The sequence below is a fragment of the Canis lupus genome, chromosome 12, assembly GCF_048164855.1.
Source record: "Canis lupus baileyi chromosome 12, mCanLup2.hap1, whole genome shotgun sequence".
Classification (NCBI taxonomy): domain Eukaryota; kingdom Metazoa; phylum Chordata; class Mammalia; order Carnivora; family Canidae; genus Canis; species Canis lupus.
The window spans coordinates 45,600,761-45,613,285 of NC_132849.1; the positions used below are offsets into that span (position 1 = coordinate 45,600,761).

General features: G+C 60.9%; 1 protein-coding gene and 2 long non-coding RNA genes across 3 annotated transcripts in view; 1 reads left to right on the forward strand and 2 right to left on the reverse strand.

The window, feature by feature from the left end:
- Nucleotides 1-1,997: 1,997 nt before the first annotated feature.
- Nucleotides 1,998-5,136, reverse strand: LOC140601627 (uncharacterized). Its single transcript, XR_012004625.1, has 2 exons — nt 4,961-5,136; nt 1,998-2,316 (listed from the first exon to the last, which is right to left on the reverse strand). It is a non-coding gene; the product is annotated as an uncharacterized lncRNA (long non-coding RNA).
- The window catches only part of DNMT3A (DNA methyltransferase 3 alpha), a 98,432-nt gene continuing 89,612 nt past the window's right edge, over nt 3,706-12,525 (forward strand). The window contains exon 1 of the mRNA XM_072770837.1: nt 3,706-3,806. The gene's annotated coding sequence lies outside the window, so the exon portion shown is untranslated. The remainder of the gene's footprint in view (nt 3,807-12,525) is intronic.
- On the reverse strand, nt 5,614-12,163 carry LOC140601625 (uncharacterized). Its single transcript, XR_012004624.1, has 4 exons — nt 11,681-12,163; nt 8,065-8,354; nt 7,190-7,333; nt 5,614-6,976 (listed from the first exon to the last, which is right to left on the reverse strand). It is a non-coding gene; the product is annotated as an uncharacterized lncRNA (long non-coding RNA).

A 12,525-nucleotide genomic window follows, 5' to 3' on the forward strand; every position in this document is an offset into this window, starting at 1 on the left:
GAAGCAGGCTGGTCCAGAGGACATAAAGTCTAGCAGGGTGCTGGGGCCAAGGGTAGACTCTCGTCTGAGTCAGAAGTGTGGGAACTGAGTCTTCCGCTGGAGTCCCCAGGGGGAAGATGTTAGAGGAACATGCTGCCGGTGAAACAGTTGGAAGGGCCCCTGTGGTAGTCACTGGTGCTGGTTGCTAAATATGTCTGGTTCTCCCTGCTTTGAGATCCGTGGTAGTGTTTACTTCCTGGATCCTGATAGTTGAATGGAGCTGTTTGACTGGTTCCAGCCAATGAGGGACAGATGGCTATGTCAGTGTGATACCCTCCAGTGCCCTCCTTGCGGTGGTGGCTCTTCTGTCAGCCAGGGTCCCAGAATATTCCATGAGCTCTACGCCTCTGCAGACTTGCCACAGACACGTAACAGGAGCAAGAAAAGTAAACCTTATGGTTTTTCATAATAGATTTAATAGATTTAATTTATAGTCATACCGTGCTCAATTTTTTATTGTGGTAAAATATGTACAGCATAAAATTGCCATTTTAACCATTTCTAAGTGTCTAGTTCAGAGGCATTAAGTGCATTCACATATTGTGCAACCATCACCACCATCCACCTCCAGAACTCTTTTTGTCTTTCCAAACTGAAGCTCTGTAACCCACTAAATACTAACTTCCCACTCCTCACACACACCCACCCCTGACACACCCCAGTCCCTGGCAACTACTATTCTACTTTGTCTCTATGGATCTGACTACTCTATGTGCCTCACGTAGGTGGAATCACACAATATTTGTCCTTTTGTGTCTGACTTACTTCACTTAGCATAATGTCTTCAAGGTTTATCCATGTTGGAGCAGCTTCCAGAATTTCCTTCCCTTTTAAGGCAGAATAATATTCCACTGTATGCATATGCCACATTTTATTTATCTATTCATCTATTCATGAACATCCGGGTTGTCTTCACCGTTTGGCTATTGCAAATAGTACTGCTGTGAACACTGGTGTACAAACGTCTATTAGAGTCTCTGCTTTCAGTTCGTTTGGGTATGTACGTGGAAGCGGGACTGCTGGATCGGAGGGTAATTCTATGCTTACTTTTGGTGAGGAACCACCATATTGTTTCCTACAGAATTCTTGTGATTTTAAGTCACCAAAATTTGGGGTTGCTTGTTATTGCAGGATAACCCAGCATATCCTGGCTGATACTGCTCCTTGCCCCAGATAATCTAGGATCAACCAGGATTCCGATCAGGCCACAGTGAAAGAGACAGAAGCGAGAGGGTACAGGAGCCCAAAGGCTACATCAATTGGAGCTAGACCCGTGTGATGTATGGTTAGGAAGGCCCAGCAGGGTTAGCCAGCACTGATATGCCTCTTCTTGGGACCACCTGGAGGGGCCTTCATATGCCAAAGACAATCAGGGCCAGGCTCTGGACCAACCCTATAGCCACATGGTTGCTTCTGACTGGACATAACCCCCCTCTAACATGGTCAACTCGGGCCTCCCGACCCCAGCAACACAGATATCCAAGGTCATACACATCATGGGCTCCCAATGATTTCATCACAAATAGTTCTACTCGACAGATACTTGATCCTGAGAATTTCAACTTGTCAAGAGCAACTATAATGTTTTTAAAAGTGTGCTGTGGTGATTTCAGGGTGAGGTGAACCAGGCTTTGAATCCTGGTTCTGTGACTTCCCAACTGGCTAGCTTTGACCAAGCCTCAGTTTCTTCATCTGTAGAGTGAGGATAGTATAAACCGCCACACAGGTTTGGCAAGGACTATGCAAAATGTGCCAAGTCTGGTGCCGGGCACACAGGAGGCCCTCGGTAAACAGTCGCTGCTATTTGGGGGCAGCGTTATATAAGCCCTTGAGGAAGGGAGAGGTATGGCACCATCTTTCTCAACACGGTCTTCCCTTTAGCCATGTGTTAGAGTATTTGTGGACGCCCATCTGGATGTGGAAAGAAAGTGGCAAGGGGCCCGCAGTGCACACATTCATTCGTTCAACCGATGTTTACTGAGAACTTACTGGGAGCCCAGTGCCGAGCTCCACACGTGGTTCTTGTCCTCGTGGAGGAAGCAGTACGAGTCTCTGGAACTGGACAGCTGCAATCCACGGACGGCAGGGCCGGTCATCAGCGGCATGGGGTGACGACTGTGCGGACAGTGGCCTCTGACCTTGAGGCTGGGGGGGTGGGGGAGACTGGGGCATCTGGGAACATTAGAGAGCTTCCAGAAGGGGAACGTCTTGGACAAAAGTTGAGCTTTGTGTCTCAACGAGTTAGGTGACTGTTCTTGTGCCCTCAAAGGGGTGAAGCTGGTGGGAGAGAAGGGAGAAGTAGGACTGGTTTCAGCAGTGAGGGCCTGAGTGCCCATCTTGGGCAGCCCCTGCCCACGAGGGGGGTGGTGGGTACTTGGGTCAGGGAGCACACGGCACTGCCACGTAGCTGAGGCGCCAGGTGGATTGGGGGTGCGCAGTGGAAGGGGCTGCTGGAGGCTGCCGGAGAGCCAGTCTGGGGGTGCTCAGGGGGTCCAGCGCCAAGGCCTAGAGGTAGCGGTTGGGAAAGTGATGAGCAGAGGGTGGCTATGCTGATGGAAGTAGACAGAGATGCCCCAAGTCAGAAACCTGGAGCCCGGAGAACTCTCTGGGAAATGAGAACAACCCCCACGGGAAAGGGGTGAGTAAGCGTGAGGGTGGAGTGTAGGTGTGCACAGAATCTTAGAGCTGGAAGGGATCTTCAATGTCATTTAGTTCAACCTCCCACCCCACGAAGTCTTGCAGTCTTCCACTGTCCAATTGAGGGCACTCAACTCTACTTGGACACTCCAAGGTACGGGGAGCTCACTCCCTTCATGGGGACTCATCCTAGCGAGGCGCCCGGGCCTCCAGGACGGCCTGGATGGACCTGGCGCCGCGACCTTGGCCGCGCTGAGTGGGCCGGCCTCCGCTCGGCGGCGGCACCTGGCGGGGGCGGCGGGTCGGGTGGGGATTGCGCTGCGGATGGGCCGGCGCTGCTGTCCCCGGCCCCAGTGCTGAGGCAGGCAGAGTGCAGTGGGCTCTGGTGGAGGTCGGGAGAACTGCAGGGTGAAGGCCGCCGGGGGCTCCGCGGGCTGCCGGGGGGAGGCACTTGACACCGGCCCGGGGAGAGGAGGGGCCGCTGTCCCTGCGGCCAGTGCTGGATGCGGGGACCCAGCGCAGAGGCAGCGCCAGGTAGCGGGGCGCCCCGCGGGTCGGGGGGAGGGCGGGCTGCAGCAGGGCCCCCGGCGGAGCGGCCCGGAGCGCGGCCGAGGCGGGGCGCCCAGGCCCAGCGCAGGGTCGGGGCACCGCGGGGTCCGGCCCTCGGTCTCGCAGCGTGCGGAGACCCCCGGCGGGGCCGCGGAGGCCGGGGAGTCGGGCCGAGGGCGCTAGGACCGGCCGCGCGCCCAGGCCGCTACCGCCGCGGCGCCCCGGGGCCCCCCAGTCGGCGCTGCCTCCCGGGCCGGCTCCGCAGCGCCGGGGCCGGGGCCAGCGCGGCCGCGGGGGGCGAGCGGCGGGCGGAGGCCTGGGCCCGCGGGCGGCCGGAGGGAGGGAAGGAGGAAGGCGGAGAGAAGGGGTGGGAGGGGGGGACCCGGCAGAGGAGGCGGAGAGAGGGAGCGCGACAGCGAGCGGAGGGAGGGAGCGAGCGAGGCAGGCAGGCGGGCCGGGAGGGAGGGAGGGCGCGCGGGCGGCGGCGGCGGCGGCGGCGGCGAGAGCAGAGGACGAGCCGGGACGCGGCGCCGCGGCACCAGGGCGCGCAGCCGGGCCGGCCCGACCCCACCGGCCACACGGTAATGAGCGCCGCTGCTGGCGGCCCGGGAGGCCGGCCCGGAGGCGGGCGGGGAGGGCGGGCGGGCGGCCGGGCGGGGGGCACGGCGGCGGGCAGTGCCCGGCTCGGGGCGCGCTCCCGGACCCCTGCAACTCGGCGCCGGGCGCTCGCGGGGCCGGGGCTGCGGGCGGGGACGGCGGGCCGGGCCGGCCGGGGCGGCGCGGGGGATCTGAGGGTTTGTTTATGTCCCCGCGGGCTCCGCAGGCGCCCCCTCCCGTCCCGCCCGCCCGCCCGCCCGCTCCCGGCGCGGAGCCCCCTCCCCGCCCCCGCCCCCGCCCCCGCCCGGCTCCGGGCTCAAGTTCAAGTCTATACAATGCCGCGGGGGGCCCCCTCCGCCGCCGGCCTCCGCCGCGGTGCCCGGCCCGGCGCTGCCGCAGGGGCCCCGGCCTGGCCGCCCCCGCCTTCCGGGCCCTGCCCCCGCCCCGGGGCCCCGCCTGGGGCCTGCGGCCGCGGCGCTGCAGGGCGCGGACCCCGACCCGGAGAGATCGGCTCCCGCCGCGGCCCGCAGGGAGCGGGGGAGGGGGCGGGGGCCGGGCCCCGCGCAGGCTCCGCGGCGGCGGCAGAAAATGGCAGCCTGGCACGACCCGGCCCCCCGCCCCTCCCCCCGGCTCCCGGCCCTCCTCGGCCCGGCGGGGCGGGGGACGCGGGAGGCCCCCGGGGGCGGGCCGCGGGGTGATTCGGGGGCCGGGCCGGGGAGCGCTGCGCAGCGATCCTGCTCCGGCCACCTGTGGCTGGGGGTGCGGGGTGCCAGCGGATCTGGGAGGGGCGGCGGGGGTGGCGAGAGTGCCACTTGGGGGGCACACCTCCCCGCGGAGGGCCGGGCGGCGCGCGGGGGGGGACGTCGTGCCTGGCTCCTCCCTGCCCCCGCCGCGGGCCGTGGGAGCCGGGGCGGCGGCGGCGGCGGCGGCGGCGGCGGCGGCGGCGGTGGCGGCGGCGCCGCAGTGTGGGGGCGGGGCGGGGGCGGGCGGAGATCCCGGGCCGGGGCCGCGGGGGCCGGAAGACGCGGGGATGCGAGCTGCGGGCCCCGGCCGGGAGCGGCGCCCGGGGTCGCCCCCTGCAGCAGCACCCCCGGTCGCACACACTCGCACGCACGCGGACACACTCACGCACACGCACCCCCGCCGGGCCGGTGCAGACGTGTCCTTGAAAGCTTCGCATCTGCACAGTGAAGGACGAGGCCTCGCGGAGGCTGCAGATCGGGGTCTTCGGCCCCGCGGCCCCGCGCCCCAGGAGACCCCGAGCTTCGGAGCCGTAGGCGGCCGCGGCCCGTGTCCCGCCCTCACCCCGCTCCCCTCCCCCAGGCCGCCCTGCCCGCCCTCCCCCTCGGCGCGCGGACCGAGCTGGCGTGGGTCCAGGGCCCGCCCCCGGCCTCCCCCAGCCCCCCGGCGCTGGGGCCCGCGGCCCTCCGGCTGCCAAACTGCATTTCGCTTTCCTGGAACCTCCCTTCTTGGGGGCACCCACTCCCCTGCCCTCCCCTCCCCTCCCCTCCCCTCCCCTCCCACCCCCTCTGTTATTCCCCACTTTTCTCTCCATCCCCAGCGTCCTTCCACCCCTCTGCGCGGCGAGGCCCGCGGAGTAGGCGCTGCCGGCCTGGTCGGGGCGCGGGGGGCTTCTCCCCCTGCGCGGGCGGGAGCCCCCCGAGGCTGCACCTTGACCCAAGATGGCGTCCAGCACCCCGGCGGCCGGCCGGGCCCGGGGCGGGGGCGGAAGGGCTGGGGGCCCCGAGCCACCCCGCGTGCCCCCTCCCAAGCCTGCAGGGCCGGGAGCCCGGGCCTGGGCCACGGGCGCCCTCTGCCCTGTGACCCCGCTTGCCCCTCGCCGGGCGCCCGTGCCCGGAGGCTGCCATCAGCATCCCTGGGGGACTGTTGAGTCTTCAGGTTTCACCCTGGGCTGCCAGCGGCTGAAGCGGCCTCCGGCCTCCTGGGCTGGCGGGCTCTGCAGGGATCCTGGGATCAGGTGCTGCTCTAGCTGTGCCTCCTCCCTTGCAGGCAGATGTGACAGCTGCAGCCGGGGAGGCTTTTCTCCTTCGGCGTTGCTGGAGTGAGGACTGGCCTGTGGGCTCTGGGGAGCCCAGCTGTCAGGCGGAGGGACCCCCTTAGGGCTGCCGTCTCTGCTGGCAGGGGCTCTCTTCTGGTGCTCTCCTCAGCTGCCGGTCCGGAGGCTTGGGTTGTCAGGAGTTCCTGTTAGGTTTCTGGGGCAAGGTGGTCCCCCTCCGCCTCCAGGTCCCGTTGAGGCCGTCGTTGGGCTGTTTGACAGGCATCTCCGTGAAAGTGTGAGGCTGCGGGCCTGGGAGTGCATGTGTGTACATGTGCTGCACCCGGGCGGCAAACTTGCGCTTCGGGTCTGGCACCTGCCTGCCTGCCTCCCTTCCCTGGCCCCACTTCTTTGGGCTCTGGCTCCCTCTCTGCACTCTTGTCCAGCTGCTCGGTCGGTACTCAGGCTTCAGCTCCTCCTCAAGCGCATGGCTCCCGGCTCAGGCTCATGCTCAGGCTCAGGCTCAGGCTCAGGCTGACCGAGCCTGCTGCCCATCCCAGGCACGGGGCCCGCGGTAGAAAGCCGGCCTTGGGAAGGTGAATTCCTTCTAGATTCGAGCGGTGCCAGGGGCACAGAGCAAGGCTGCCCTCCTAGCACTGGAGAGGACAACCGCACTGTGGCCATCTGTCAGGGTGTCTGCGGACAGGATTCCTCTGTGGGGTGGGGGTTGGATCGGAGCTCGGAGGTCCATTCCAACTTTGAAATTCTATGGCTCTGATTCTAGTGGTGGAATTTCAGACCCGGGAATGGGGGTGGGGTGGTCTGTTTTCACCACACAGCGGTAATCCGGAAAGGCTTCCAAGGAGTGGAGGTCTGAGCGAGCCAGGCCTCCTGGGGGATGGGCCTGTGAAAAAAAAGGGGCGGGTGAGGGGTGGGGGCCCCCTCCCCCGCAGGGAGACAGGTTTGTCGCAGGTGCCTCCACAGAGAGTGTAAAAAGACAGCCTCCAGGTAAACCTTCACATGTAGGTTCACACGTAAATCTGTGTGTGTACATAATTTCCGAGGGTTTTTTCCCCCTCCGAGTCCAATTCACAATATGCTCTCGAGTTCCTCGTGGATATTTTCCTATCACGGTCACACAGCACTGCCAATGGTCCCCTGCAAGAAATGCAGGACAAGTTAGAAAATCCTTGCCCAGGGTGACTTGGCCCCTGGGGAACTCACACAGTGTCCCCTGCTCCAGCTCTCTCCCATAAGCCTGTGGTCTCCACAGGATAAGGACCTCGACTTGGCGGCTTCTGGGTCCCCCATCAGACATTTAGTGGGACCTCCCTGGGTGTCTGCTGAACAGCAGGGGAGCTTGCTACACACCTGCGGTTTTGGTGTGTGTCCTCTCCCTTAGCGGTGGCCCGGCAAGGCTCCTTTTGTTGGGAAGCACGTAGGGAACTCAGAATCGCCTTACCTGCTTCCTGATGGGTAATTTAAGAGTAGACCCCTCACTCCCCATCGTTGCACCTGAAATATTAACCATTGGTATCCAAGCCTTACAACTGAGATTTGAAAGAGAACTTGAAGCTCTGAGAACACTTGGAGCTGGGTTGGGGGCTGTTTGGGTGTGGGACCAGGCCGGGGTTGGAAGTACTAACCAGAGCCTGAGGCCAGGATTGGGTGCCCGTCAGAAGGCACGGCCTTTCCCTCGTCTCTTCCTGCTGCTGGTGCGGGCCTGGGGTCCCTGGGGAGATGTGTGGTATGGCCCTGGGGAATCGTTTCCACTCCTACTCCGGTATCTAACAGATAGTAGCACCAGTCAGGAGCCCCCCCACCTGCCCTTTTGAGGCTGGGCATCTCTGTGACCACGTCACAGCTAGGGTGGTCAGCTAGGGTGCCACATTCCTTTCCTCCCAAATCTTGAGGACTTGTTTTCAGTCCTCTCTATTTTTCGCTTAAAAAATAAAAAATAAAAAAATCTCAAATCTGAGACCCATGAAGTATCAGAGATATGTGTGTGTGTTCAAGCTGGCCTGCACTTGGCTGAATGTCGTGGGCAAGACAGGGTGTGGTGCATGTGTGTGTGTGTGCATACTTCCACGGACACGGTGTGCAGCCACGTGGGGGAGAGATAGGACTTGCTTAGACACGGGCCTGTTTCAAGGCAGCTGAAGTGAGGGCCCTGGAGTCCGATGCTTCCCTGCTGCCTCGAGATCTGGACCACCTAACTTAATCGCCCTGTGCCTCAGTTTCCTCACCTGTACCATGGAAATAAGTTGAGGGTGTCGTGAGGACTCAGGGGTCGATGCGCATTACTCCCTTGGTGGAGTGTCCATGCTCAGTGTCAGGTGGCTGTGAGGATCCTCATCATTTGGGCAGCTTGGGTGGACCAGTACTGCGGGAAGTGCTCTCAGAAGCCTGTCCACCTTCCCGCCTATTTTGCCAAAGAGTGGATGATGGAGGAAGGTGCTGGTTCTGATTGATGTGGATGTTCTGATTGACAGATCTGCAGAGGGGAAGGCTCCTCCGTGCCACTTAGCCATCTGTTCTGGAGAGTAACAGAGCACGTTGTCAACAGGTTGTCTGTGTACCCACCTTAAATCCCTCATGCTGTAGTTCCAGCTCTTTATTCTGATCCTGCCTTGAGCGTCTCGTGTTTGCTTGTTGAACATTTCTTGTGGGCAGAGCCCTGTGCTAGGATTTCAGGGAACACAGAGTGAGTTTAGGATGAGCCCATCTAATTGATGACCACAGACCAAGGTCACAGGAGAGGGAGAAATAAAGTGCTCAAAGACAGTGAAGCCACAATGAACCAGAGGGGATCAGGGAAAGCTTCTTGGAGGAGGTGGTACCACTGAGGTGGGGCCTCCAGGCCTAGGGAGGGAAGCCTTGCTGTGGGGGATGGGTGGCTGGAGGGTGGAGGAGATGCTAGGGGGTGGGGTGGGGGTGGAGTGGGGCCTCTAGTGAGCTGAGGGCCAGGCTGAGGCCCCACATCGATTTGGGGAGAGCAGTCCCTATGCTCTAACTCCTGCGTGGCCCTGCGTGTAGTGTCTTGGTGGGGTGGGGAGAAGCCAGAGGGACGGATGGGGAGGTGGGGGGCAGGAGGGGAGCAGGGAAGGGGCCAGCTGAGCTCATTTGGTGTAGGCTCTGGATGATCCCTTTATATTCCATAGACTAGCACTTAAGAGCTCAGACTTGGAGGGAAACAGAGCATATTTAAATCACAGTAACCCCAGGGGTCTGTGGCTATTAAGGGGAACACCAGCCAGGGTAAGTAAGATCTGCACTCCAGTGACAGCAATGGTGGTATGAATGGGGAGGAGGAGGGTCCCTTGCTTGGCCTCCCACTGCTTCCCCTCAACCAGGCTGAGGTGCCCCAGCATCCAGAACATTCCCATAAGGGGCTGTGAGTAGGAGAGAAATGGGGGCAGCAGGGCTGATTCTGCCCTTCCTTGCAGGCTCCCTCCGCCACCCACAGCAGAACCGAGCAGGCTCTGAGGGGATGTGATCCGGGTGTGGCTGCAGGTGCCTAGCAGCACGCCCCCCCCCCCCCCCCCAAGGACAGCTAGTGGTCAGGGCCCTCCAGGCCACATCTCCCTTGCCGATCACATCCAGGCCAGGCCTGTCTGGAGGACAGCGACGGGGGAGGAGGTGCAGACGTCTGGGGCTTTCCTAACTGAATCCCTGCAGGGAGTGGAATTTTTTTTCCAACCATAGCTCAGCTCAGCTCAGCGTGGTCCACCCCTGTCCTGCTGAGGTCCCCTCTGACCCCTAAGCCTTCCCAGCCTTATTTATTTCTATAACCAGGTTCCTATTTTCTATTTCCTGTGGTCATGGCCCTGCTCAGTGTCATCCCTATTGATCTCCCCTCTCTGTTTCTGTTTCAAATGTCAAGGTCATTTTTATTCTGAGCCAGTTGTTAGCCACCCTGTCTGGGAACACCAAGGGGACAGAGGCCCACCCATCCCTCCCAGCGAGTAAGTGAGGGTCAGAACTTGGGTGTCCTGACTCTTACTCTAGTTCCTCTGCTGCTGTGCCAATGAATGGGCCTAGGGATTGGTGCAGGTGTTCTAGACCTAACACATCCCCTAGATCCCTGTGTCCCAGTGGGCTTTACTTGGACAGATTGAAAGATGCTCAGAGAGGACATTATGGGACAGCGGGGTCAGGTCTGTGGTTTACTGAGCCATGGATTGACAGGGCCATGTCATGGGGAATATCAGGGAACTCTGGGCCTGGGCGGCTGTGAAGCTGGGGGCTCTGGGAGTGTTGCTCCCCCCCAGAGGTTCCCCAGAGGACCCTGAGAGGGGCAGGGGAGGGCACACAGGCCTATGCCTAGCAGCTGGTATCCTCTAACATTCCACCAAACAGAACCTGTGGGAAAGGGGTTTCTTGAAGAATGGTCCTGTCTGATCAATTTTAGAGATTCTGAAAAGAGTAATACATTTAATGGATAAAGAGGAATCTATTTAGATTCCCCCAAGCCTTTGAAAGGAGGTAGTAAGCACGTCTATTCTGATGTGTTACATGCCTGTGATATGGTGTTGGGTAACCCACGAAGGCAGTGTGTGGGGGTGTGATCTTGTTTTTGTAAAACCCTTTAAAAATAAATACATATATACATGGACAGAAAAAGTTGTTCTGGAAGGTTACCCAGCAGACCTGTCCACAAAGTCTCTGCCTCTTTATATGCTTTATACATTTTTGTAATCTTTGAAAAGATGTAAACGCACATGTGTTACTTTCTTAATGACAACAACAAAAATAAATAAAACCACACTTTTTAAAGCTTCTGGATGAGAACGTGGAAAAGATTTGAGTCATGGTAGGGCTGGAAGGATGACTCTTTTTTATAATGGGTAAGAAAGGAGCTTGGAGGCCGACAGCAAAGGCTAGGGCCACTCAGGTGCCTGTTCTTTCTGGAAGGGTTGCAGGGACAAACATTACAGACCCTGGGAAGCCTCTAAGCAAAGGCCAGGAGTAGCAGGGATGGGCTGTGAATGGAAGATAGGCAGCTGGCTGAAGCCTGGCCTGTGGCAGGGCAGGGCCAGTGGGCCAAGTTAGCTCTATGGGACGGTGACTTGAGCTGTCAGTTCACCCAGAATGGGAAATGAATCACTGGGGGACTTCATGGACGGCTTCGATCTGGTGGCTCTTGTGGCCCAAATGGTTCCCTGGGAACCAGCGGTCTAATCGGGGCCTGGTCCCCAGGTGGAGCTCAGGCGACCTGGCCCTGGCATAGAATGGGCAGCGCGGAGAGCCACACGCAGGGAGGACAGCGTAGGGCTTCAGAGGGGCCCAGAAAGGGATGGAAGGGGTTCTGGGGAACTCTTCGGGCATGTGGGCTCCAGCTGGGCCCAGGTCTGTGTCCGGAGAGGCCCACGAGTGGGTGGCAGCGACCCAGGTGACAGGGCGGAGAGGGGAGGAAAGGCAGCTACAAATTCCTCTGCCGGTTGCTTGGCAACAGCCCCCAGCTTCCCCTTCCATGGCCCGCCCCCAGCACCAGCCCCTGCCATGGGTGCCTTCCTGGAGCTCGTTTTCGAGCTCGTTTTCCCCTCCGAGGCGTCCCCGTTCAACATCACACGGGAGAGGGTATGCGTCCGTGTCTGCGTCCGTGTCTGCCTCGGCCCCACCCCTGGCTGAAGGCCGGCAGAGAAATATGGTGACATGGAAGCAAGCACGAAGCGTGTCCCTCTGCCGCACCCCCGGCCTCAGCCCCAGGCCGGCAGGGGACAGGTGTGCCGGCCTGAGAAGGGTCGTGGCAGGCAGACGGCCGGCGCACCTGATGTGCATGTCAGCCCCACCAGCCCTGGCTTAGCCTGGGCCTAAGTGTCCTTGTGCCGCAGATCAGCATGAAAGGCCTCCATCTCTTACCGGCATGGCCGGAAGCCAGTGGAATCCTGTCTGAAGAACAGTTGGCACTGTCCCCAGCACACAGTAGGAGGCGAGGAGACAGGAGCTCCTGTCGTGAGAGGGCTGCGTGCGGGTGACTGTGGGGACCGGGCAAGATGGCCCCCGTGAGGCCCTGTTGCTTTGCAAGACCTTACAGAGGTATCTGTCATCCTCCCTGTGGGGATCTCGGGGCCTCTGGAAGGTCGAGGTTCAGCTGGTTGATCTGTGAGCCCTCTGGCCCTGGCCCCCCGATCCCTGGGCCTTTAGTCTTGGTGGAGTCCAGGCCCACTAGGGACCTCACGGGTCCCCTCTGTCCTGGGCCTTCTCTCTCACTGCCCTCTGGTCTCACTGGGCCCAGAGCAGGCCGTAACCTCTCTGCTGGGTTCTGGGCCTGCTGGCAGGGCCGGCTCTGCCCCCTGGCCTGGAGGCCTGGGAGGGTCTAGACCACAGCAGGCCAGGCAGCTGGCACACGGCAATGGTCCTAATGGTTTTATGACCAGCAACAATGCGGTGCCTATTGCCATCCTCTCACGGCCGGCTTCCCCGCCCATCTGGTGGTGGCCTGAGGGCCTGCCTGGCACTGGGGGCTCAGCTGGGAAGCCCAGTGGGGCCTGGCAGTTGCTTCTGGGTTTTTTTCTGTCAACACCCTCTATGCGGCCTGGACTCCAGGAGAACTGGGGTTCAGCAGACTGAGCTGCCAGGGCTCTGCCTTGGCAGGCCTGGCAGCTCTCGAGTTTCTGTCCAGAGGTCCCTTGCTTCAGATCCTTAAATAATGTTCATCTGTTCATTTATTAAAGACCTACTATGTGCCAGGCACGGGCCACAAA